The 25,147-nt window shown below is 40.1% G+C and overlaps 1 protein-coding gene across 10 annotated transcripts in view; it reads right to left on the minus strand.

The window, feature by feature from the left end:
- Foxp2 (forkhead box P2) overlaps positions 1 to 4,612 on the minus strand; it is a 571,690-nt gene extending 567,078 nt beyond the window's left edge. For 5 of the 10 annotated variants that reach the window (XM_074064625.1, XM_074064620.1, XM_074064606.1 and 2 more), the window contains exon 1: positions 4,118 to 4,612. The gene's annotated coding sequence lies outside the window, so the exon portion shown is untranslated. Of the gene's footprint in view, positions 1 to 2,557; positions 4,098 to 4,117 lie in introns of those variants that run through there. The other 5 variants (XM_074064632.1, XM_074064629.1, XM_074064608.1 and 2 more) reach the window with 4 other exon arrangements.
- Positions 4,613 to 25,147: the final 20,535 nt, after the last annotated feature.

Genomic DNA, 25,147 nt, shown 5'->3' on the forward strand with positions numbered 1-25,147 from the left:
GGCTGGGCTAAACAAACAAAAAGGCAAAGTAGTGGTATTTTTAGACAACCCTGCTAGTGATGCTCAAAGACATAAGAGAAAACAAAACAAACAAACAAAAAATAGTTATAAGGCCCACTTTGAAGTTCTGAAAAACAAATGAAGCTAAAAGTTTGGAACAAAATCATAAGAAAATAATATAAATGACCTGAAAAACTTCATGCATTAAAAAATAAACAAAAATCTCAAAGAACTTAAATTATTTTAATTGAAAAAGACTTAATGATGGAACTTTACTCCAACTATATTAAAAGAGCAATAGTTGGACCTAAGAAATGGTTTATTTTGTCTAAGAAGAGAACTAAGCAATAGCATACAAAATTTCAAAAAGGCATTAAACTATGGGCAAAACATGAACTTCAAGGTAGATTTTTAGTTTCCAGGACCTGAATTACCTTTACAGAAGCCTTAAGAATACAAAGCATAAACTTTCTGGGTTGGATTCTCTCAAGTTTGTTGGAACCCTACAAACTAAAGACTACATAAGTAAGGCTGTTTTCAAATATTTATACCAGTATCACAATCTCATTGGGCCTCATTTAAGAAAGAGTCTCGCTTATTGAAGGGCAGCATGAATTTGGGTATTGCTTAGAACATGTTTGGTCCATTCATTTAATGATGAGTACTACTGTTTATCATGAATATAAAGAAAAAAATAGTTTGAGTGTGCCAAAAATTAGTATTCAGTAATTGTGATGGAACTGATACCACTTCTGAATTCAACCAGAAAACTTCTTAGTGACTTGTATCCTAAATCACATTCCCTTCTTAGAAGTCAGGGACTTCTTTTGGATTTAATTCAGAGAGGCAAAAAATCCATGACCACATTCATTGTTCAGAGTTCTATCAGTATTATAACTAATAGATGATTTAACAAGAGATTGTCCTAATCGGAATAGACAATGGTGATGAGGCATGGCCAGAGAGAAGTTCTAAAAATTCACAAATAATATAACTTTTATGGAATTAAGTTCTCTATCCTTCACATTTGTCTTAAAAGTGTCCAGTAAATTTGTCTGATTATATTCATTATACTGGTAGTTATTTTTACATGTTTAAATACATTTTTCTATAAGCATAATTCTAATAGCTTTGTAAAAAGAATTGTTTTGCATTTTTAAAATCTTGCTTCTACCAAGGGAATATAACTTCTTATCATAGGCTATCTGCACATGTAATAATGTTTGCCTTTAACTATTTCCATGGTGTGCCACATATGATTATTTCCTCTTTCTTAAAGTTCCTAAAAATTACAAAGGTTTATTTTCTAAGTGCAACTAATGCACTATATTCAGTGCAAGGAAATAAAACTCCAGTGACAATTTACTGAGGGACAACCATTTCATAAATCTATTTATGTCATAATGTAATTAATGGCCTCCTTCCACTCCAGAATAAGAAGTCTATTAAACAATATCCAAAAATATAAAACAATTATAAATGGTTCACAACTGTTATTTGTATATTCTTCCTTTAATTGCTCAATTTATTTTAATATACACTGAAGTGTAAAGGTAACATTTTAAACATCTATTTGTAAAAAATAAAGTATTTGTTGTAGTCATATTTTAATTGAATGTTAAAAATCATTCCCTGAAAATCCTTGTATTTCTTTTACTGTTCAAAAGTGAACTTTAAGTCCATTTTAAATTGAGTGTCCTCTTTCACTTACCTAGAAGGAAATACCATCATGTTTATAGTATCCTCTTTCAAAACTGATAGCTTAATTACAATTAAATGCTTCTTTAGGCAACACTGAAACAGTGGATTGCTTAAGGAAGTGATGATCTGGACAACTGAACATAGGTTAAGTAATGGAAGGAAGGAGAGAAATAATGAAAGAAAGAGCAAACAAGAACTTTAAAAAGCTCTAAAGCATATATGAAACTTTATGGACTTAATGATAACAATGTATATAGCTTTATATCCACTCTATTAATGTAGGTTCAGATAAATCAAAATTGTACATTGTGTTTAACAGCATTAAACAAACACTACATTTAAAAATTCCAGTACACTGAGAATATACTTAGCCATAACTCACAGTGACAGAAAAGATAAACAGGCCCCTTGACAATATAAAACATTTCCCAAAGTATTCTGCAATGCAAACTTGAATATGAAAGTATCTGAAAGCTCATCTTCACTTCAATTTTGACCTCTTAACACAGGCTTGCTATTTAACACACTTCTCCTGTCTCACTGCTGTCTAACCAAGCTATTTCACTTAGCAGACCAGACTGTGCAAAGATGTGCCCTCCAGGCAAACTTTTGTTTTCTAAAAGTAAATCTCTCCAAATACTTCCAATTGGAAAAGGGCCACTTCAGCTACTTGACACCAGGGCGTCACTTTCTCCCTTAAGTTTACCTGCTACTATGTAACTATTCTCCCAAGTAGACTGTACCCAGATTGGGGAGTAGTTCTTTAAGCACCTTGATCCATGATGAGTACACGCGTACACACCTTCCACACTCCCACAGCTCTACCTACTCCCTCCTACCCCTTCTAAGAACTCACCTAGGCTACTTCATGCACTTCATGTAGCCAGTGTCTGCCCACCTGGAAGCAAGCATTATTCAAAATCAGAAATTGGATTTCAACATGTGGTGAGAGGAAAGGGGGAGAGGGAACATATGAGCGTTATAGAGAGCATCTGTCCATTCAGTGGTTTAAACAAATACACAGATGGGTCTAGTTCCTTGGGGATTCCAGATTCTGAGGAGGCTCCCAAGTCCTGGTCAGTTCGGCCTCTCTTGACTCAATGCACACTGGTTCTGCTTTCAAATGCCCAGACTTGTAGACGTCTTTCCCTTATGTTCCTTTTAATCAAAGTGTCGCCCTATGTGCCAGGTACCCTGAGAGACTTACCTAAGAGATCTCAAGAGGCTGGGGACAGTTAGGGCAACTTTTTTTCCAGGCACTAGAAGAAGAAAGAGGCCCAAACAAGAATACCCACGTTAGGTGAGGGCCCACAAGGAAGTTGGGGTGTCAGGAAGCATCTGGCCCGGAGTTGGAGAGGCGCCCTGGCTATACGCTTGGCCACCCTGTCGGTCCGGCTGGGGCGGCCGCCACACTGAGCCGCCGCGAGGGAGAAGGGGCACCAGGACCCGCGCTCTGCCCGCTTGCCCTACGCTCGCCTCAGCCTCTGCCAACTTACAGGTAAAAGGGCAAGGCAAAGCCGTCGCTTTCACAGAAAATGTTTGCGCCCCGCCCACGTGCCCTGGGTGAAGAACCGTGGGGTGCAACTTCACCCCAAACCCACCCACAGCTATGAGCTCTTTCCAAAGATGAATAAAAGTAAAACCAGGGCAAATATCGGGGAAAGCGGATCGTGCTAAGAGCATAGACAAGAGGAAGAGAACGATCTGGGGCAGCACACAAGACAGAGTTATCCCGAAGCGTCACCAGGGGCCAGGAGTTTCTGGACTGGAGAAATGGGAGTGTCGCTTTACGCTTCTCCAGTTCCCAGACAAGTACTTCTGAAATGAACGCCCAACTGCCTAACTAAGAGAGGAGAAGGGTGCACTTGCCCAACTGAGTAAATAAAGGTCAGCATTTGGATCAATAAACTGTGCACTTCTAACCGCCAGATGTTTTTACGGTTGTTTCTCCTCCCGGGGGCAAAAGGGAAGGGAAAAAAGAGAGGAAGACAACAAACAATTTTTAAAAAGTAGTAAGAGTAAACAAACACACATCTGGTGTTTCGACACACATTTTCCTCTAGCCGCGGTCTCTCCAGACCAGGGAACATTTTGAATATTCAAAACTGAAAACCATCCGTGAGCCAACGGTGGATCTCCCCTCTCTGGACTCCCGCTTTCCCCATCACAAAGCAAAATTCAAAGGAACAAGTGGTGATGTTGGGTTCGGAACCCGACCCCAATGCCTATCCGAAATTTGACACATGTCACACTCGCCCCGCCGCGCGCAGCGCTGGTGCTGGGCGAAACTTTGCCGCCGCCGCAGGAGAAGCGCGGAGCAGAAGAGTACAGTCGCAGCCGGGCCGGGCGTGGAGGTGGCTGGGACGGGGTGGGGTGCGAAGGTACAGCGCGCCAGAGTGAGGGCGAAGAAACTTACCGCGACTAGGGACGCGGTGGGCAGCGTCCCAGGAGGTGGCACCCGCGGCGCCCAGGCAGAAGCCCCCAAACAACGCACCCACGCGCGAGTCCCAGCAGCTGCTGCCGCGAGTGGGGGGCTCGCCCGGGGGAGGGGGGCCGGAGGAAGCCGCAGCCGGGGGACGCGGCCGCCGCATAAATAACCTGGGCGGGCACTCGCGGGAGGGCTGCGGGTGGCGCGGGGCTCGAGCCGGGGCGAAGCGGCGGCCGCGGAGCTGCACGCGCTGGCGTGTCTCGCGCTTTCTCGGAGGCTCGCGCTGTCTCGCGCAGCCGCTCCCCCCCACCCGGATCTGTGCGTGTGTGTGCGTGTGTGTGCGTGTGTGTGTGTGTGTGTGTGTGTGTGTGTGTGTGTGCGCGCGCGCGCGCGCGCGTGTGTCTGTATGTGTGTCTGTGTTTGAGTGTGCGCTGGCGGGCACGCGCACCCGGCGGCGCGCGCGTGTTGTTGGCAATGCAAACAGTACACATACTGCGCACCGCGCTGCCTCTCTTCCAAGGGGCGGGGTGGGGGAAGGGACGCCTCCGCGGATTCTGAAGTACTGCTGGGCCACTTGTTTGTTTTGTCTTACTTTGTGTTGTTATTGCTGTTGTTGTTGTTGTTGATCCAAAAAGTGGTTTGAAACGCGCCAGTTAAGATGCCTCTCTGCCCCTTCCACCCATCTCCCTGAGCCCCCAACTTCTTTAAGGGAGGGGAAAACGCGAGGTGTGTGGGGCGGGGGTGCAGAATATTGTTCGGATGTGCTGTGGAGCCTCCTGGCTGACGTCAGGTCCACCTGCTATGTAAACAACTCGCCAGAGAACTTGTTTGTTCTGCGCCGATCTTCCCCCACCCCCACCCTTCTCCCCACCTCCCGCTCCGCCTCCTCCCCTCGCCCCAGACGGCGAGTCAGGGAAGGGGGTGGGGAGGGAGGCGAGAACAAAACCGTATGCTGTATTGGCAAAGCCGAGTTGTGTCTGCTGCTTCTTGGCAGTCCCGAAAGTACGTCCTCTCAGCAGACGGAGCTGCTGGCAAATGAAACAGGGGATTCCACGTGAAGTGCAGAAAGCCTCGAAGGGATCCAAAGCCCTTGGTGGCAGGTAGTTAAAGTACTACAGGGTAGTCAGAAAGGGATACCCGAACGTGCGTTAAAATGCTGATTGGCCTTTCTTTTTCACCGTGTGTGCCTCTGCGGCCTGGCGTGGAGGCAGGCCGAGTGTCTTTCTCACTCTTTATTGTCGTGGTTCCTGTCTTACTTGGGCCAATGAGTTCTTGGGCTTCCTCGTGGTTGTGCAGCCTAGATCACTGGGGCGGAGCGTGGAAGGAAGGGATTTTTAGGGTCTGCGGTTTTTCGTAACGGACCCTATCAGTGACTGAGGGAAGCAAAAGTACCAGGAATGAAAGGAAAGAAGAAATTGCCAGAGGCCGCTCCTCGCGCACTTCAAAGCCAAGGCGCTGGTGTGGGGGATGCGCGACCCTGTCTCCACCACCAGGTCCCTGCTCCTGTCCACGGGGTGTGATTGCGGGGGGTTATCCAGGGGGATGACAGAGGAAAGGCCAAAGGAGGTCAAGGCGGACCCCGATGGGACGCGTGACCTACATCGGGGCGGGTGGTCCTCGGGAGCCCTTTCTCCACCCTAACTCTGGGCTGGCCGTCTTCCCCCACCCGCTCCGCCTGCCCCTCCCCGCCCTAGTGCCGCGCGACCCTCCGCCGGCCGCGTTCACTGCGCGCCGCCTCGGGAGCCTGGGGCTCTGCTCGCGAGTCAGTCGCACAGCGTGGCGTTCCGAAAGGCGCTGAAACTTCCACCCAATAGCGGCGGCCAACAGGCCATGGAAAAGAGAGCCTGGCCCCAGGCTTTTTTCCCAGCCCTCCTCCCGGGAGAAAGAACCGCTAACTTTAACATCTGGGTGGCAGAAGAGGGGGAGGTGAAGAGTGGGGAGACAGGAGAGCAGCACCAACTTCTGCCTTTTGAAGCTTTCCTCAAAGAGCAGAGCGCCCTTTCCCTAAAGGGCAGAGGGGAGCGCGCGCGCACACACACACACACACACACACACACACACACACACCCCACACACATTTGGCACCGTCTCTTCCCTTCAGAACCCACAGTTCTCCCGGGGAGGAAGCAGCCCGGGCACCCACATCTGTAAACACACCGTCAGGTTTTCTAGTGAAACCAATTAAGTCAATAAGCCACGGGGCTGGTTCTGGGAAGATGGCCCCTGCCAGGAGGACGAGGAGCGAGGTAGAGCTTGACTTTGAATTGAGGTGCTTTCTGTGAGCTTTTAAACTCCAGGCAGTCCTTAAGTGCTCTGCTTATGGATTGCGTTCTCATTCTTTTTCAAATGATCTTTTTTTCTTTTTTCGAAAAGCACGCTGAAGAGTGGACAGATAATCCGAATCTTTTCAAAGGTGGGAATGGAGAAAGAAGGAAGGGGCAGTCATTAATATTAGAAAACGCCAGACTCGAATGGCCCTTCTAAAAAGGGAGTTATGTTATCTGCATTTGTGCTTCGCTAGCAAACCTAAATAAAAACGGCCTCTGAATTAACCTGGAACTATCTAGAAAAAGGGCGAGGTCGAAATCCTTGAAAAGGCGGGGACTATACCTTTCCGTGGGATCTGTGAAATAAGGTAACAGAATGGTCAAAAGGTCTACAGCGTCTCACTTCTTTTCCTTCTTCCTCCCCCGCTTACCTCGACCCCACTTACTTCCCTTTCTCTCCAGGCGTCCCGAGGAAGTGAGCGGGAAAGGTGTATTACAAAGGAGTCCGGGCCAGTTGGAAGAAAAGTTCAAGTTCCTAAAGGGGAGAAAGAGTGTTACTTTCTCAAGACTCCGGGGAGGGACTGGTTTAGTTACCCTTTCACTTTTCTGTACACAAAGACACGTTTTGGTGAAATTCGCAGTCTCTGACGTCCCTTTGCTATGAGTACAAAAAGCCAAGCGGCAAGAGGTGCAAAGGCTATCTGAGTCGGAGGAGCACATCTTCAGAAACTGGCCGCGCGCCTCTCCCGGGCGTCTGGCTAAGCGAGCGGAGTCCGCCGCCCCCTTGGGCCCCGCTTATCTTCGCCCCATTATCTCTCCTTCGTCTGCTGCCCAGCTCCTGGTCACCAGCTTGTCCCGACGGGAAGACGCCCAGGGAGTGGGGACAGCAGGTCCTGCCAGGAGCTGCGGCCCTCTCCGGACCCCTCGGCCGCAGCCAATGGGCTGGGCCCGGGTTCGAGAGGTGAAAGTTCAGGCCCAGGCCTCCCCGCTCACTCCCCTTCTTCTGTCACTTCCCTCCCAGCCCCCGCCCCTGGCCACACTGCAGTCATAGCCCGGCTACCAGGGGCTGCCACGGTGGCACGTAGTTTGTTGATGGGTGGTCATAAAGTATATTTATTTCCAATTCCTTGAGCTCGCCCACCACCCCCGCCCTAGCATGGCCCCGAACACAGCAGGCTTTGTTTGTCTCGGCTGCTGCTGCAGTCGGCCCAGGTTTAGCGCTGTGCGCTAACAGATTCCAAAAAAAGTTGCAGTAGAATAATAGGAAAACCGGGTTTCCGCAGCCGAGGAAAACGCTGAAAGGGCAAACAGCGAACGAATAGTTTTCTTTTGCACAAGTCACTGGTCAGCTCACTGGATCTCGGCAGCCTTTCAACGAAAAACTGCGCATCCAGGCGAGAGGGAAAGCCAAATTGTGTCCCTGAAGTCGCCGCGCAGCTCCTAGCCACAGCTCAAGCCTCCTGTGTAGCACGTGGGTCTGCAAAAGTCATTTAAAGAGGTTCCAGGGAAAAGTTACAGTGGGTTACTGGGTGGAATGAGGACTTTAAACAACTGGACCTCGAAACTCCCTCACGAAAGTTTATTTGATTTCAAGTTTAATTTACGATGAAACAGAAAATCAACAAAAGCTGAAGCACTGCTCTATTACGGTCCGGGGAAAAGATAAATTCGTTTGAAATGGTATCTGTCAGTGTATCTTGCGCGAAATAAACCACCCTAAATGAGACTAACTAAAACCTGGAGGAAGGAAACCAACGTACGCTAATGACACCTTAGAAGTGTGGTTTTAATGTTAGCGCTTCTCTGAGTGAGTCGCTTTGATTTTTATGTATCTGTAACAAAAAAATATAATTACTCACATACCTAGGTTTGTTTTCTTCAAAACTTTGACTCAAACAACAACCACATTTTGCTTATAAGAGCGGTTTTATCAGTGTAATTGTGATTTACACTTAAAATTTAGCCGATTTGATAGGAGGCTGGAAAAGATGAAAAGCAACCTTTTTGTAAATTATGTTTTTTACTAGTGATGCCAATTTCAGAGTTCTATTGCTCACTCTAAAACCCTGCAACAAAAATCTTTAACTACAAAGTAAAATATATTTTTTCCTTTCGTATATTATTATATATATTAAGTTCCTATTCTTCACGGTCCAGCATACTTTCCTGGAGGTGATAAAATAAACTTAGACTCCTTTTATAGTCTCTCCACTCCCTTCCCAGACACATTTAGGGAAAAGAGAAAATTCTAGTTCTGCCGAAGTCAAATCAAGGGTAATCTATGTTGCAATGTCAAATGGAGATGTTGTGAAATTGGTGGAGTTACACCACCATCTGTCGTTAAGCTTCGGGACTACAAAATTTGGGACCAGTAATAAATCTTAATGAGATTTGGCAACTTTTTTTTTTTTTAAATCCCAGACTACAGTTTCCATTTGTATTTTTATAACACACAGCACAGTCTGAATTTACCTGGATACTGAAGAAATAAATATTTGTTTATAAGTCTATATTTCTACTAAGGTTCTTTCATTTTCAGAAAACAAATGTCTCACATCCACCAGCCTCAGTCTTTTCACACCAGCTGTGGATCTGCAGGGTTCCATCAGCCTCCACCAGACTCTTGCTTCTAGTAGACTGCTGATATGAATGTGGATATTCACCTCAGGGACCAGCAGTGTCCTAGAGACAATACACTTAATTTTCTCTTGAGTGCAACCTAAACCACAGCATGTCTCTGCCAAAAGTTTACTGTGTCAAAAAAATAATTAAAAATAACTGAAAGATAATTAATATCATTCAGTGTCCGGTTTTGGCTGAGCTTGCCCAAAAGACAAATATCAGTGCTCTGGGCTAGAATCTTACAGGCTGAGTAGAATCTATACCAAGGAAGTCTGTGTCCCACTCAATAGGGTAAAGGGACAATTACTGGATAAAGCTCTCCAGTAGTGAACTGAAGACCTTCATTAAGAATTGAAGGAGGCTACTTTCTCACACAACATCCCAATGGCATCCTATTTATAGTGTATCTATATTTCTAAGGATGTCAAAGTATCTCACTTTAATATTGCAACCCTTTCTGTGGTTAGGGATTGGTTAAAATGTTCTGTTTTCCAGAAAACAAAAATGAGTTAAAATGAAGCTCAATGGCTTGCTTATGGTGATAAGACATTGACTAAAGTAATAATAAGTGGAATCATAAAAAATTGTCTCTAGATGACCAACTTGGACCCATACAAATGTCAATTTCATATGATTTAATTTAATGCAACCCAGATTTTTTTTGAGCCTCAGTTTGTCTAAGAGTAAGCATAGCTAAATTGTTCAATCTCTGATATTTATTTCCTGTCACATTGATTCAAATATGCAGAATTGTCTGACAGAAGAGTCTTTTTCCTGCTCATATTTGTAACATTAATTTCATCACCATGTTGGTAAAGTCTCAAAATTACTACTGAATTTTAGAGCTGAAGTAAAGTTCACGACAAGACTCTTATTTTAAAACTCATAAAGTGAAAGCCCAGATGTGAAATCAGATCCCAAAGCTAGTTAGTAAAGCTTCAGTTATTATTGCACTATTTCATATTTCTAAGCATACAGTCGCCCTTCTCCGTCTCATTCCAGAAAAGGCATTTTGGTCATGGACCCCCATGTCTTTACATTTTCTTTGCATTCCTCAAAATTGATATGGCTCAGTGATGGCAGCAGCTTTGGGCTCCACTACAATACTGGAGCTTGTTAACTGTCAATTCATGTCACTATACTACAGAGGAGAAAAAAGCCTGATGACTTACTTCTTTGAAAGTCAATCTGCAAGACTTTATCAATAGTGTAAAGAGATTCATCATGTTGATTGTGTTCATCATAGAAAAACTATGGTAAAAGGTGCTAAAACAAACCACAGTTTGTGTTGCTGTCATGGTTAATTATTTCCAGGGATTCATAAGCAGAGAAACCCATATCATCCCCATATTGCCTTCATGAAACTTTTAAGAAATAAAGACTGAAATGAGACTATGAAACAAAACATAGCATTGATTTTGTTTTAAAACTGTGGGGAAAAAAAGAGCTATTTCAAACATCTATACCAGTGTAGATTTTTCTTTGGGTTGAAAGCCATAGTAGTTTGTCCAAAGAATATACTGAAGTGGTTAAATGGAAAAAATTACACAAAATATCGGTCATTTGTCCACTTCTCCTATCCCTCTTTCTCCTTGTCCTTCTGATTCTCCTTTTGTATCCTCTTCCCCCTTTCCTCTTCCTTTTTTGCCCTCTTTCTATCAAGATCTTTGTCACAACTAACAATGACAACTTCCAAAATTCCCCACAGATATTTCTTACCTAAACTGCAGATTTGTTTACTCAATTGTTTATGAATAGCGCCATTTGAATTGGTGTAAAATTACCAACTTGCCTTTTCTTCTTGGCCAGCTACTTCTTACCTCATCTAGTTATTCCACCCAGTCTCTAAAGCCAAAAATGTGTAAAACTTGCATGCTACCTCCTCCATCTTCTCATATCTAAGGGACATTAGGCCGTGACCATTCTTACCTTCCATAGTCATCTTCCATCGAGTCCCACAGTTGCTGCCTTACTTTAAGTCTTCATAATTTTTTATTTGATCACCCTTGATAACATTCTAATACCTTGCCTATTCTCAGTGTCTTTCTGTTCAATTTCATCCTCTTTCTTGCTTTCTAAAACACATGTCAATTTAGAATTCAGCAAAGGTCCCCTATAATCAGTGGGGTCAAATCTTAAGTTTTAATCCTGTTATAACAAATATGTCTAGCAAATAAATGTTTAAAAATTATTTTGTTGAGCTAGGCATGGTGGTACATGCCTATAATCTCATGAGGATCATCATTCTAGGCCAGCTGGGCAAAGTTAGCAAGACCCTATCTCAAAAAACAATTTTTTTAAAAAGAAAAATGTGCTGGAGGCATGACTCAATTGGTAGAGTAAGATCCTGGGTTCAATGTCCAGTACAAAAAAGACAAACTTGAGTGAATGAATGAATGAATAAAAATCACGGTCTGGTCCAAATAAATGTATTTTGTCCGAATATGGGTATGTCTCTAGCTGTGAATTATTTTCAGCAAATCTGCCTGGTTCACTACCCAAACATCTGTCTAAAGTAGTTACAATTGAAGATTCTTCATTACTTTTCCTATTAAGTAACCTAGCAGATAGATATAAAGGTATATGAAATCTGGCATTCAAATTCCCAACGTATCATTTAATGACTCAACAAATATTTATGTACTAAGCACAGTGGTAAATATTCTGAGAACTAAAAATATATGACACCTGATCTCTTCCCAAAGCTTACATTCTAGTGAGACAAATAAAATACATAAGTGGATTATTTCAATAAAGCATGACTTTCAATAAGCTGTAAGACAGATATAACTCCAGTATAACTCCTTGAAATGAGAGAAAATATTTCTTAAGGCTACACATAGAAAGTAACACAGCCCTATATTTTGTTTGTGCTGATCAGTGAAATAAATCTAAGAATACATCTTTCAATCAAGAATGTATAATTCATGAAATAGCTGCCACTGAAAACTTATCATTTTGGACAAAAGCTTATGTTTGTGTTAAAAACATGGTTATATCAAAGACAACAGTGGTGTTAGCTGTGAAGAGGAACTCAGTTCCTTGAATTGTCTAGTGTTACTCTTATACATACAGTATACTTTTATCCAAAGAATGCTTCTAATTTGTCATGATTTCACAACAGGAAATTAGTTTTATAATAGACAGGAACTGAAAAGAAGCTAAAAGTAAAAAAAAAAAAAAAAAGGGTACAGGACCATAAATATTCTGAATTTGGGAAAAGATTTATATGTCTTTCTTTTCTAATACCTTTTCTAAGTTTGGCACAAGAAAAACAGCATGGAACATGCTCCAGTACTCCGAGATAGTCCTAAGAAATTATATTCTCCAATCTCATTTTTTTTTTTTTGAGACAGGGTCTCCAATGAAACAGGAGCTGTTATCAAACTTGCTGTGTAGCGCCCAGGCTGGCCTTGAACTCAGAATATTTTCCATCCTCCCCTTTCCCAGTCCCAGGTCTTAGTCTTTGTTACTTATGGTATATGGCACAGGTGATAGGATGCCACTTTTGCACTTATATTATGAAAGATGGTGACTTTTATCTGGGCCTCTAGAACTATCTGGCAATCTATACCCCTTGCTCTGGCAAGCAGCCACGTGTAAACCCCTTTATGGAGATGCCTAAATGGTGAGGAAGTGTAGTTTCTGGGTAAAGGCCAGGGAAAAATTGCAATCTCCCTACAGCTGTGTGAGCAGACTTGAGAAGAGATCTTCTTTCTCAGTTGTGTGTGCTCGAGGATACTAGAACCTTGATCAACAACTTCACTACAGCTTCATGAGAGAATCTGATTCTCTCTGTTCATTCAGTTAAGCCATTCCTGGATACCTGGGCCTCATAAATGATGACTTCATAAATTTTTGCTAATTTAAAGTTGATAATTTGGGAGTAATTTGTCACAAAGTAATAAATAACTAATTCAAACATTATAAGAAAGATTACAATTAAGCAGTAGGACCTCAGATTTTTTTCTACTTCTCATATTTTCAAAATTCATGAAGATTTATTCATTCAAACGTGGAAAAACAGTTTAAGAAATAGTTTTTTTTGGTCTTTTTGTTGTTGTTGTTGTTGCTGGCATTGAACCCAGGGCCTTGAGCATGCTAGGCAAGCACTGTACCACTGAGCTACATCCCAGCCTATGAATAATTATTTTTAAATTGATGTTTGATGTTAAAAGACAGTGGCTTATGTGTCTTTTAGAATTACTTCTGGTAAACATCCTGAAATAAAACTGTATTTATCACAAACATATTATATAAGCTAAATACAAAATTACATTTCAACCTTTACTTTTTATTATTTATTGAGAAGAGTAGTAATATATATTTTATACAAAATTTCCACATATGATAAGTATATTCATGACCTAGAAGGGCATCTGAACAACACTTATGTCACTGTTTCAAAGACAACTCACTTGCAATATAATCCATTGATTTAGCAAATTCCTGTATATGCCTTTCAAGTTTAAACTACTTTGAACAGGATTACTGTTAAAGTATTCTTAGTCTTATTCCACGTAAATGAATTTAAAAAAAAAAACTGAAAAGCAAGACGAGAGTCTCAATTTTCTGCTTAATCATAAGAAACAACAATTATCTCTTGAGGTTTTCCTAATTAGGTCTCAGCATTGTTACAGTATCTGAGTAAAGAAGGTTAGAGTGAGTTCTGAATGATTTTAGCAAAAATTAGTAAATCAATAAGTGTGTTTTTATCAAATTAAAATAAACATTGCAAGAAAAATGAGTTGCCTAATCTATACTGCCTGTCTTCATAGTATAAAAAAGTAAAGACAACATTTTTATGCCCAGCTGATTTATTGAAAAGATTAACTCCTGGACAGTCATAAGAAGCCATTTCTGGATTCTGACAATGCCGATTATATAATCCATTTTGATAACATCTAGATTTCCTTGTGGATTTATAAAAGTTAATAAGATAAAAGAGACATATAAAGTAATTATGTTATCAAAGTAATATGCAATGCAAGTACACTACATATTAGTTATTTTGGCAATATTCTTAATGTGACTATGAAAAATAAATGCCTTGCTGAGTCTATTTCAGTAATCTATTAGGCAGAATATTCTCAAAGTGTTCATGATAATAAGTAAATATGCTTCTCATCAGAATTATAATATGCATTTGACGCATAAATTTCTGCTAGAGATTTCATTTCCTTATCCAAAGATTCTCACATTTTCTGACTTATTTTTTGATGTTAAAAAATCTTTTTATTACTTCTGTGATCCTTTGTCCACCATGTTGTTGATTCATCTTCTATAACAATTCTCTTTTCCACCTCCTCACTAAATCCTGTGAGTCAGGATCAAAGACAAAGATGTCTGAACTGGTGAAAGAAATGTATGATATTTTAACCAATTGAAGAAAACTCATTGATACCTTCTATGGTTTTTTCAAATAAGTAGGTCATTAAGGATCATAAATCATAAAGTGTCTTTGCAAGAAAAAATGGGTATCTGTGAAGCAAAAATCCATGTTCATTATTCCATGAGTCTTTATGCAATCAACTTTGGGGAATTTTTTTAAAGATGATAGGTATGAAAACTCTATGCTTGAACATAATAATATTGGGGAAAAGACACTAAACAATAAGCCACTGAAGGTAATTTGACCTCTGAAATATGGATAGTAAGAATAGCTCTACCTCACAGATTATAATAAGGAAATGTGGTGAGCAAATGGAAGACTTTCAAAGAAAAGGAAGTCCATACAGCTGTTTGACTAGGAGAAATAGATAAAGTATGGTCATAAATATAGACCCTTTTATTTTCTGAGTTCGATTCAATTAAGCTCTTTTCAGCAAATATTTATTAAATCCATGTTATTTCTCTGTCAATATTGAATACCTTAGAATCATAATCTTTGGGTTAGAAGAGGACTTAGAGGTCACCTAATCCAAGACTCTTCCAATGAAAGATTTCAGGTATGGATTTTTATTATGAAGAGATATTTCTTAGATTCTTTTCATTATGAGTAGTTAGGAACCAGAGCCCAGAGATGACTGGCTCTGCAATATCTTTCCAAAATTTTTTACATATCAAAGAAAATATCCTCAGAGCTTTTTTGACTGCATATTAAGTAGCTTAACTCTAGAAATTTATAGCCTAAACTGGAGCTAAACACACCTACTTATGGGAGGTTGCCTTTCTTGCTTGCACTCCAACAGCCACGGCTCTTATCAATCCTCTGTTATTTCTTCCTGAAGGATAGAACAGCTAACTCTCAGTCCCTCTAGAACAAGATTTGGGACCAAACTTCTACTAGATGACCTTGCTTTTACATTGCCTCTTCATTATTGGATTTGAATATAACATGGGATTGTTACATTACTTAGCAGTTACCTTAACTTTATAATGATTATCTGAGAACAGTCTTTAATGGTATCTTAATCAACTTCATCAAGGATTTGATGTATTAGATAGATTGGAAGAGAACACACTAATGAGCATACTTGTCAGCATAGGCCTGCTGGTCCTATTCCCTCCTACAGTAGAATCTCAGGAACTGCTTCCTTAGAACACCCTGGGTTACACGGTGTGGAGGGTTAAATTTCCTTCACAATGAATGATTAAATTCCCTTATGGTGCTCATTCTATCAGCAATACCTTCTCCTATGGCACTCACTGGAAAGAAGGAATGATTTTGAAGTGAACATGTAGGATAACCAGGTGCATTTATTTTTTGACATGTACTTTAATAATCAAATATAGGATGAACCCTAAAGGCTCATAAGAAACATGATCTGTATGGAGATTTGGTGGAGCAGGCTCTGTTAAAACTATTTCAGGCACATCATACCTTTAACAGAGTAGGTGCCACTTATAGACTTAGAGTTCTAAAGTAAAAATCATAAAATTATGAGGTCATTAAAATATTTGTTATTTAATTTTTTAAAGTTTTTGTGTAGTAATAGTAGAAAAAAAATGAAAATACACCATGAGAGAAAAAAAAAAAACACATAAACCAATGGAATAGAAGACCCAAAATAAGCTCGCACAACTACAGTTACTTGATTTTTTTTTTCTTTTATTATTCATATGTGCATACAAGGCTTGGTTTATTTCTCCCCTCTGCCCCCACCCCCTCCCTTACCACCCACTCTACCCCCTCCCGCTCCCCCCCTCAATACCCAGCAGAAACTATTTTGCCCTTATCTCTAATTTTGTTGTAGAGAGAGTATAAGCAATAATAGGAAGGAACAAGGGGTTTTGCTGGTTGAGATAAGGATAGCTATACAGGGCATTGACTCACATTGATTTCCTGTGCGTGGGTGTTACCTTCTAGGTTAATTCTTTTTAATCTAACCTTTTCTCTAGTTCCTGGTCCCCTTTTCCTATTGGCCTCAGTTGCTTTAAGGTATCTGCTTATTTTCTCTGCATTAAGGGCAACAAATGCTAGCTAGTTTTTTAGGTGTCTTACCTATCCTCACCCCTCCCTTGTGTGCTCTCGCTTTTATCATGTGCTCATAGTCCAATCCCCTTGTTGTGTTTGCCCTTGATCTAATGTCCACATATGAGGGAGAACATACGATTTTTGGTCTTTTGAGCCAGGCTAACCTCACTCAGAATGATGTTCTCCAATTCCATCCATTTACCAGCGAATGATAACATTTCGTTCTTCTTCATGGCTGCATAAAATTCCATTGTGTATAGATACCACATTTTCTTAATCCATTCGTCAGTGCTGGGGCATCTTGGCTGTTTCCATAACTTGGCTATTGTGAATAGTGCCGCAATAAACATGGATGTGCAGGTGCCTCTGGAGTAACAGTCTTTTGGGTATATCCCCAAGAGTGGTATTGCTGGATCAAATGGTAGATCGATGTCCAGCTTTTTAAGTAGCCTCCAAATTTTTTTTCCAGAGTGGTTGTACTAGTCTACATTCCCACCAACAGTGTAAGAGGGTTCCTTTTTCCCCGCATCCTCGCCAACACCTGTTGTTGGTGGTGTTGCTGATGATGGCTATTCTAACAGGGGTGAGGTGGAATCTTAGTGTGGTTTTAATTTGCATTTCCTTTATTGCTAGAGATGGTGAGCATTTTTTCATGTGTTTTCTGGCCATTTGAATTTCTTCTTTTGAGAAAGTTCTGTTTAGTTCACTTGCCCATTTCTTTATTGGTTCATTAGTTTTAGGAGAATTTAGTTTTTTAAGTTCCCTGTATATTCTGGTTATCAGTCCTTTGTCTGATGTATAGTTGGCAAATATTTTCTCCCACTCTGTGGGTGTTCTCTTCAGTTTAGAGACCATTTCTTTTGATGAACAGAAGCTTTTTAGTTTTATGAGGTCCCATTTATCTATGCTATCTCTTAGTTGCTGTGCTGCTGGGGTTTCATTGAGAAAGTTCTTACCTATACCTACTAACTCCAGAGTATTTCCTACTCTTTCTTGTATCAACTTAAGAGTTTGGGGTCTGATATTAAGATCCTTGATCCATTTTGAGTTAATCTTGGTATAGGGTGATATACATGGATCTAGTTTCAGTTTTTTGCAGACTGCTAACCAGTTTTCCCAGCAGTTTTTGTTGAAGAGGCTGCTATTTCTCCATCGTATATTTTTAGCTCCTTTGTCAAAGATAAGTTGCTTATAGTTGTGTGGCTTCATATCTGGATCTTCTATTCTGTTCCACTGGTCTTCATGTCTGTTTTTGTGCCAGTACCATGCTGATTTTATCATTATTGCTTTGTAATATAGTTTGAAGTCAGGTATTGTGATACCTCCTGCATAGTTCTTTTCACTGAGTATTGCCTTGGCTATTCGTGGCCTCTTGTGTTTCCATATAAATTTAACAGTAGATTTTTCAATCTCTTTAATGAATGTCATTGGAATTTTGATGGGAATTGCATTAAACATGTAGATTACTTTGGGGAGTATTGACATTTTTACTATGTTGATTCTACCAATCCATGAGCATGGGAGATCTCTCCACTTTCTATAGTCTTCCTCAATCTCTTTCTTCAGAAGTGTATAGTTTTCCTTGTAGAGGTCTTTCACATCTTTTGTTAGGTTTACACCTAGGTATTTGATTTTTTTTGAGGCTATTGTAAATGGAATTGTTTTCATACATTCTTTTTCCGTTTGCTCATTGTTAGTGTATAGAAATGCTAATGATTTTTCTATGTTGATTTTATATCCTGCTACCTTGCTATAGCTATTGATGATGTCTAGAAGCTTCTGAGTAGAGTTTTTTGGGTCTTTAAGGTATAGGATCATGTCGTCTGCAAATAGGGATATTTTGACAGTTTCTTTACCTATTTGTATTCCTTTTATTCCTTCTTCTTGCCTAATTGCTCTGGCTAGGAATTCCAGTACTATGTTGAATAGGAGTGGAGATAGTGGGCATCCTTGTCTGGTTCCTGATTTTAGAGGGAATGGTTTTAATTTTTCTCCGTTAAGTATAATGCTGGCTGTAGGTTTGTCATATATAGCTTTTATAATATTGAGGAACTTTCCTTCTATTCCTAGTTTTCTTAGAGCTTTTATCATGAAATGATGTTGGATCTTATCAAAGGCTTTTTCTGCATCTATTGAGATGATCAAGTGGTTTTTGTCTTTGCTTCTGTTAATGTGGTTTATTACGTTTATTGATTTTCGTATGTTGAACCACCCCTGCATCCCTGGGATGAAGCCTACCTGGTCGTGGTGAATAATCTTTTTGATGTGTTGCTGAATTCAATTTGCCATTATTTTGTTGAGGATTTTTGCATCAATGTTCATTAAGGAGATTGGCCTATAGTTCTCCTTTTTGGAGGTGTCTTTGCCTGGTTTTGGGATAAGTGTAATACTGGCTTCATAAAATGTGTTTGGCAGTTTTCCTTCCCTTTCTATTTCATGGAACAGTTTAAGGAGGGTTGGTATCAGTTCTTCTTTAAAGGTCTGATAGAATTCAGCAGAGAATCCATCAGGTCCTGGACTTTTCTTTTTGGGGAGACTCTTGATTGCTGCTTCAATTTCATTTTGTGTTATAGGTCTATTCAGGTGAATAATTTCCTCTTGGTTCAGTTTTGGATGATCATATGTATCTAGAAATCTGTCCATTTCTTTTAGATTTTCAAATTTCTTTGAATATAGGTTCTCAAAGTAGTCTCTGATGATTTCCTGGACTTCCATGGTGTTTGTTGTTATCTCCCCTTTTGCATTCCTGATTCTACTAATTTGGGTTTTTTCTCTCCTCATTTTAGTCAGGTTTGCCAGGGGTCTATCGATCTTGTTTATTTTTTCAAAGAACCAACTTTTTGTTTCATTAATTCTTTGTATGGTTTTTTTGGTTTCTATTTCGTTGATTTCAGCTCTTATTTTTATTATTTCTCTCCTTCTATTTGTTTTGGGATTTGCTTGTTCTTGTTTTTCTAGGAGTTTGAGATGTATCATTAGGTCATTGATTTGGGATCTTTCAATCTTTTTAATATATGCACTCATGGCTATAAACTTTCCTCTCAAGACTGCCTTAGCTGTGTCCCATAGGTTCCGGTAGGTTGTGTTTTCATTTTCATTGACTTCTAGGAACTTTTTAATTTCCTCTTTTATTGCATCGATGATCCATTCTTCATTAAGTAATGAGTTATTTAGTTTCCAGCTGTTTGCATGTTTTTTGTCTTTACTTTTGTTGTTAAATTCTACTTTTACTGCATTGTGGTCAGATAGTATGCATGGTATTATTTCTATTTTCTTATATTTGCTGAGGCTTGCTTTGTGCCCTAGGATATGATCTATTTTGGAGAAGGTTCCATGGGCTGCTGAGAAGAATGTATATTGTGTAGAGGTTGGATGAAATGTTCTGTAGACATCTACTAGGTCCACTTGATCTATTGCATATTTTAGATCTTGGATTTCTTTATTGAGTTTTTGTTTGGATGACCTATCTATTGATGATAATGGAGTGTTAAAGTCTCCCACAACCACTGTGTTGGCGTTTATATATGCTTTTAGGTCTTTCAGGGTATGTTTGATGAAATTGGGTGCGTTGACATTGGGTGCGTACAGATTGATGATTATTATTTCCTTTTGGTCTATTTCCCCTTTTATTAGTATGGAATGTCCTTCTTTATCTCGTTTGATCAATGTAGGTTTGAAGTCTACTTTGTCAGAGATAAGTATTGCTACTCCTGCTTGTTTTCGGGGGCCAAAACAAGCATATGCTTATTTCTGTCGGTGAGATGAGTCTCCTGTAAGCAACAAATTGTTGGATCTTCTTTTTTAATCCATTTTGTCAAATGGTGTCTTTTGATGGGTGAATTAAGTCCATTAACATTAAGTGTTAGTACTGATAGGTATGTGGTGATTCCTGCCATTTAGTTATCTTAGTTGTTTGAAGGTTTGATTGTGTGTACCTAACTTGATGTTACTCTCTACTGTCTTGCTTTTTCTTATCCTGTGGTTTGGTGCTGCCTGCCTTTTCATGGTTAAGTTGGGTGTCACTTTCTGTGTGCAGGATCCCTTGCAGAATCTTTTGTAATGGTGGCTTTGTGGTCACATATTGTTTTAGTTTCTGCTTATCATGGAAGACTTTTATTGCTCCATCTATTTTGAATGATAGCTTTGCTGGGTAGAGTATCCTGGGGTTGAAGTTATTTTCATTCAGTGCCCGGAAGATCTCACCCCATGCTCTTCTTGCTTTTAATGTTTCTGTTGAGAAGTCTGCTGTGATTTTGATGGGTTTACCTTTGTATGTTACTTGTTTTTTCTCTCTTGCAGCCTTCAATATTCTTTCCTTAGTTTCTGAACTTGTTGTTTTAATGATGATATGTCGTGGAGTAGTTCTATTTTGGTCTGGTCTGTTTGGTGTCCTGGAGGCCTCTTGCATTTGTATGGGAATATCTTTCTCTAGATTTGGGAAATTTTCCGTTATTATTTTGTTGAATATATTACGCATTCCCTTCGCTTGCACCTCTTCTCCTTCTTCGATGCCCATGATTCTCAAGTTTGGTCTTTTGATGGAGTCGGTGAGTTCTTGCATTTTCTTTTCACAGGTCTTGAGTTGTTTAATTAATAGTTCTTCAGTTTTTCCTTTAATTACCATTTCATCTTCAAGTTCTGAGATTCTGTCTTCTGTTTGTTCTATTCTGCTGGATTGGCCTTCCGTTTTGTTTTGCAGTTCTGTTTCGTTCTTTTTTCTGAGGTTTTCCATATCCTGGCTGTTTTCTTCTTTATTGTTGTCTATTTTTGTCCTGAGTTCATTTATCCATTTATTCATTGTGTTCTCTCTTTCACTTTGGTGTTTATACAGTGCTTCTATGGTTTCCTTTATTTCTTCTTTTGCTTTTTCAAATTCTCTATTTTTATTGTCTTGGAATTTCTTGAGTGTCTCCTGTACATTTTGGTTGACCCTATCCAGTATCATCTCTATAAAATTCTCATTGAGTACTTGTAGTATGTCTTCTTTTAAATTATTCTTGTAGGCTTCATTGGGTCCTTTGGCATAGTTTATCTTCATTTTGTTGGAGTCTGGCTCTGAGTTTCTGTTCTCTTCATTCCCCTCTGGTTCCTGTACTAATTTTTTGCTGTGGGGAAACTGGTTTCCTTGTTTTTTCTGTCTTCCTGTCATTGTCCTTGGTGTTGTTACTGTCCCTGTACTGTGTGTAATTAAGTATTTTCTAGCTTGTAATAATAACAATGGTAATATTGAGAATGGAAGAGTGAGCTGAGATGGAAAGCAAGAAGTTAAAGAAAAGGGGAAAACAAATATACAGACAAGAGGGAGAAAGCAGAACAAGGTATCAGACAAGAGAGTTTCAAAGGTATAAACAGGGAGTGTTAGTGTACTAATCGACAGTAAGCTGAACAGACAATAGAGTGACAGAGAGAGGATTGAAAATCTAAGATAAAAAAAATAAAAAATAAGTATATGAAAGTAATATCTATTTATAAAAATGAATTAAAATAAAATGGAAAATAGAAAATTAAAAAAAAACAAAAAAACCCAAAAAACCAAAAAACTTCCAAGTTTATATGCAATGCGATTTCAGTCTTAATAATTTGGATGTCCGTCTCAATCTCCAGTCCTGGAGTTGGTGCCTCAGATGTTGTTCTGTAGTTGTCTCATCAAAGGGGATGCATAAAGTAGAACAAAACTACACTCACACACACACAGAAGAAAAAAAAAAAAAAAAAAAAGCCCCACCAAGTGTCCCCAGTTCAAATGCAATACAGTTTCAGTAAGTTTTTCGGCTTGCAGGTGTAATTCGGTTGTTCTCTCATCAAAGGTAGGGAGAAAAAGAAAAAAAAGCGTCTGGAGACAGTTCTGAGAATGGTATCTGCAACTGTGGCTTGCCTGCCTGCTGCTCTCAGCCTGTAGCTGGAGGCGTTATTTATGCAGATCTCTGGGGTGAGCTTAGCACTCACCTGGTCCCACAGGCTTTGTTTGCTCAGAGTTCTTCTGTGCGGGGGAGGGGGGCCTCTGCTACAGGCTTTTCCCTTTCCAAGCACTGGGAAAGGCGACACTGCCCCGCGTTGTCAGGCCTGCGTGTTTATTTACAGTTCACGTGGGAAGTGGGTCTTCCCTCCTCTCACAAGCGTCCCCGCTCCTGGTTGCTGGTGCGCCCCGCTCCCGCCAGAGCCTCTCCGGCCCGCCCGGCTCGTTTATTTACAGTCCCGGGAAGGGTTCCCTTCCCCCAATCTTCAGCGCTCAGGGCGCCCCACCCTCTTTCCAGCGTGTCTTAACTGTTCTTATTGCTTAGTACTCAGTTTCTCTTTTTTTCCCGGGTGGAGGTCAGTCTGTCCAGGGGGCTATGCTGCTCTGGCCCAGGCTTGTCTGTGGGGGAACCGCGGTACCGCGAAGCTCACCTGGTCCGCGTCTTCCCAAGCCGTATGGGCGCCGGCCACTGGCGGCCCAGGGGCCTCCTCGGTTCTCCGTTTAACGTGAAGTGGAGATTCTCTGCGCCGGCTGGAGATGTGGAGGAGTCAAAGTTATGCCTTTTCTCGGTGATTATGCCTGCAAAGTGTGTCTCCAGCGTCTCTCCAAGATTTCACTATAGGAGGGTCGCTTTCTGCTTCCTACCTCTAGCCGCCATCTTGGAATTCCCAGTTACTTGATTTTTAACAAAGATGCCAAAAAACACATGTCAAAGACAACCTCTTTAATAAATGGTGTTGCTAAATGGGTATCCACATGTAGAAGACTGAAACTAGATCTCTATCTTGCACCATGTACACAAATCAATGGGTCAAAGACTTTAATGTAAAAATGAAAATTCTGAAAGTACTAGAAGAAAATAGTGGAATGATCCTTGAAGATATAGGTATAAGGAGTGATATTCTGAATAGAAATCCAATAACTCAGGAATAAGAGCAAGTATTGATAAATTACATTGCATCAAATTAAAAAGTTTATTCTCAGCAAAGAAAACAATAACCAGAATCAAGGAGACAACCCGCAGAATAGGAGAAAATCTTTGACAGCTGTTCATACAACAAATAATTGATATCTAGAAATATAAAGAATTCAAAAAATTAAATACCCAAATAAAAAATAATCCAATCAGTAAATTCATGACAGTTCTAAAAAGAAGTACTAATAGCCAATAAATACATGAAGGAAAATTCACCATTTTTAACCACAAAGGAAATGAAAATAAATATGACATTGAAATTCCATCTCATCCCAGTCAGAATGGCTACCATCAAGAAAACAAACAACAACAAATGCTAGTGAGGATGCAGGGGGAAAATGAGCCCTTATATACTGTTGGTAAGAATATTAATTAGTGCAGCCACTGTGGAAATCAGTATAGAAACTTCTCAAAAACCTAAAAATAGAACTATCAAATGCTCCTACCATACCACTCTTGGATATACACCTGAAGGAAAACAATTTATCATGCTACAGAAAGACTTACATGCACATTTGGTCACAGCACTACTCATAATAGATGGAGTATTATTCAGTCATCAAGAAGAACAAAATTATGTTAATTGCAGAAAAATGGAAGAAACTGGAGATCATCATGTTATGCAAAGTAAGTCAAACTCAGATAAATATTACATCATTTCTGTCATAGATGCAATGTAGATATAAAGAAAAAAGGGATATGAACATAAATGGGGGTCTGTTTGGGATGGGGGAACCAGTGGCAGGTGGGAGAGAGAAAGAGAGGGTATGTGGGAGGAGAATGTGGTTGAAATACACTGTGTGCATGTATGAAAGGTTGTAATGAAAAACACATTTAATCTCATCCAGAGAGATTTTGAATTGCCCTGTAATTAGTGTAACAATTTACTTTGTTTAAGTTTACTTGTTTAAAATTCACTGAGAGAAGTATTAAAATTAAATATCCATGAATATTGAATGGTTAACCAAACAGTTATCTCTATGGCATGAAATACTACTCAGCAATAGGGAGGGACTATTGGTGCAATAACTTGAATAGACAAAGTGCATTTTGTTGAGTGACAAAACCCAGTCGCAAAAAGTTACATAGTGAGTATATGATTTCATTTATATAACAGTCTCAAAATAATCAAAGCATGGAATGGGAAGAGTTTTACAGGGATTAGGAATCATGGATGAGGAGAGTGGGTCTGAGTGTAAAGTGTTAGCAAGATCTTCCTTGTGATAGAAGAGTCCTGTGTCTTCATTCCTCCAGTGGTTGCAAAAGTATACACAGCATGACCAATTATCACAGAACTGTGTGCACACACATTGTGCCAATGTCAGCTTCCTGGCTTAAATGTCATAATATAGTTAGGAAAGATATAACCTTTGGGGAAAACCAGGGGAAAAGTACACAAGATCTCCCCATACAAAGTAGAAAATTAAGAAATAAAACATGTGTAAAACTAATGAAGAAAGCCAAGAGTTAGCAGAGACATGGATGGTATAAAAGCAGAAGAGAGAGCTACTGCCATAGCCCAAAAGAGGGCATTTGCTTATGTCCCTAGATAGATGGTATTTAAGAAAAAACCTTGATTAATCACATTCAAGCTTGTTTTTGCATGTTTAAGCATAAGGAAGCCTCTCTGAGATGAAGGCCTTCTGGAAATGCATGGTGGGGATCCTTGCATAATAATGTGAAAGAGCTTCTTGCCACAAGGCTGCACACTTGGAAATGGTTGGAATGGTGCTCTGTGTTGTGTCTATTTTCTCACATCCACAAAAAATGTTCCTTTGTG

The sequence above is a fragment of the Castor canadensis genome, chromosome 2, assembly GCF_047511655.1.
Source record: "Castor canadensis chromosome 2, mCasCan1.hap1v2, whole genome shotgun sequence".
NCBI classification, from domain to species: Eukaryota; Metazoa; Chordata; class Mammalia; order Rodentia; family Castoridae; genus Castor; species Castor canadensis.